The 2,489-nt window shown below is 33.2% G+C and overlaps 1 long non-coding RNA gene across 1 annotated transcript; it reads right to left on the reverse strand.

The window, feature by feature from the left end:
* Positions 1-846: 846 nt before the first annotated feature.
* LOC118157277 lies at positions 847-2,273 on the reverse strand. The gene is made up of 3 exons (XR_004746600.1): positions 2,246-2,273; positions 1,909-1,985; positions 847-1,069 (listed from the first exon to the last, which is right to left on the reverse strand). It is a non-coding gene; the product is annotated as an uncharacterized LOC118157277 (long non-coding RNA).
* Between the last annotated feature and the right edge of the window lie 216 nt (positions 2,274-2,489).

The following is a 2,489-nucleotide window of genomic DNA, read 5'->3' on the forward strand; positions in this document are numbered from 1 at the left end:
AATTTTATTTATTTTATAAATTCTAGATTCCATGCTTCTGACAAGGCATTTCTGTCATCACAAAATAAATGAACCTGTGGAAGACACCAAAAAAAAAATTTGTAGTGTGGGTTGTTTGAAATCCCATGTACTGAAACCAAATTTAGTATTAGAAGATTGTTTGTTTACCTGAATCTTGTTTTGTTTGATTTTTTTTAATATCTATTTTTTTCTATAAAAAAGTTGATAATTGAAATTACAGATGATCCAAGGTCCATTTCTGCTATTAAACAGGCCCTACAGTAGCTGTTGAGAGGTTCATCAATATAACGGAGTTCAAATATTACCAATATGTTCTTATCAATTGTAACCAATTATGATCTATCAGATGATGAAGGAGAGCTCTTTTCCCTCCTCCCCTGATTTTACTAGTATAAGAAACCAGACTTTCCTCAAAAATATGTTCTTCCTTTCATCTTGGTCTTGCTCTAACCTTAAATCAATAGCTGTGTAGCCTCTGCATTGGCAGGGATCGCGCCCATAACTTTTCTGTTCTGTTGCTGTATGAAATTTTTTTTTTTTTTTTTTTTTTTTTTAGTGAATCAATCATCCTTTCTTAGCAGACTCTATCCCCTGGATGGAAAAGATATTTTCATTTTAGCTATTCCAGAAGTTCTTTGTTTAAGCATTCTCTCTCCTATTAAAGTGTCTTTCTCTGTATAACTTCTTTTTCTCTTGCTTAGATGCATATGTCCTTTTCTATTGTAAAGGCTTCAAAGTTAAGTAGGCCTACTTAAACTCCCAGGAAGAAACATTTTATGACAAAACATATTTCATAAATCTAGGGTTTATGCTATGGCTGTAAAAACTAATTCAGATCTTTAGTATTAGATAAATACAATCAGTGCTAACTTCATGTGAGCCAGCACTGATTTATTTTCTGTTCTTTCTTTTTCAAGGTAATACTGTATTAAGGAATGTGAGAATGGATAGTAGTAAGTCTGCTAAAATCCATTTCCCTGAGTCAAGACCTATCTAGTGCACCATGTTCTGAATGCCTTTCTTGGGTGCTCTTCTGATCTCTACCTGCCTGAAACAGGACAAGAAATTTGTCACATGTGACATGCTCTGATCTAAGTTTATCCAGTCTACCTATTGTCATGGTGTCAGTAAGGAAACCTATTACCCGTTGTTAATGAGGTTTCACTTATAAGAATTTTTCTTTAACTCCAAAAACCATATATGTCCAAAAGAGAGGGAATGAGGAAATAAAAAGAACTATGCAGATACTGTGAGATCAGATATAACTGTAAGAAAAAAATCTGCTCTGTGTTTTAGTTGTCTTCACTAGAAAATGCATAGAAGTAGGCCTTATGTCATCAGGAGACAAAATCCAGTGAGCATGAATATAAAAATTACAACTAAAGGACAATGTACTATCTAGTACTAGAATACCATGAGAAGAAGAAACACTGAACTATTTGTCAAAAAGCTTCATAGTTGCTTGTAATTCCTTTATAACCTCTTATGACACTGTTTAAAGGGACAAGTTTTCTTATGATCTTTGCTTAGTATCTCACTAACACAAGTACTGCTAGCTAAATTAGGTTCCAAGATTGGTAGCTTCACAGATCCATTCCTGATTTCAAATAAACAAAAAGTCACAGCTGTCATCAATTAAGATAACAATATATATATATATCATTGAGAGGTTATTCTGCTATAATATCAAAGTGTATTAAAATATATATATATATCCAATTCCAAATACACCAAATGGATATTCTTTCAAAGAGTACATTTCTTCTTTTTATTCTGACAGCTTGTCTTTGGATTTAAAATAATACAGAAATAAAGCTTTCTTGCAGTGCATAAATTCTCCCATCTCTGTTTGAATATCAAATCAAAAACCCTCAGGAAAACACATACCTAGAGATCTGTGTGTTTGCAGCTTTGGTAAATAGATCAAATGAGTCACTCTCTGTATATTTCTTAAATCTTCTTTCCTACAGAAGTCACAGCATTAAAAGAACTCATTTTACCATGAACTAAACAACAACAACAACACTTCTTTAAACAACACTGCTACCAATGGACTCTATATACCAAAAAACTCAGTCAAGTTGAATTGGACCAGTTCATAATTGTTTTTTATTATGGATTTATTGTATTTTTTGTTCCCCTATATATATACCCCAATGCCTTTAAATCATCATTGATTGAGGCTTTGAGAACCTGAAGCTAATGAAACAAATTTAACACTCACCTGATAAAAATCAAGATAAAAATGCAATAGTTGTCAGCATTGGATCTTGTTGAATAAAAGGTCCTGCTTTTTCAGAAAAGCAGTCTACTGTGTCACCTTAAGGGGTGTAGCCAATTAACTGTTATGGGTCCGGTTGGATTCAGGGTACTAAACTATCACGATCACAGATTCACCTATAACACATTAACCAATATGGGTCTGGCTGGATTCAGAACACTGAACTACCACGGTCACAGATTTACCA

Source organism: Oxyura jamaicensis, chromosome 1, assembly GCF_011077185.1.
Source record: "Oxyura jamaicensis isolate SHBP4307 breed ruddy duck chromosome 1, BPBGC_Ojam_1.0, whole genome shotgun sequence".
NCBI classification, from domain to species: Eukaryota; Metazoa; Chordata; class Aves; order Anseriformes; family Anatidae; genus Oxyura; species Oxyura jamaicensis.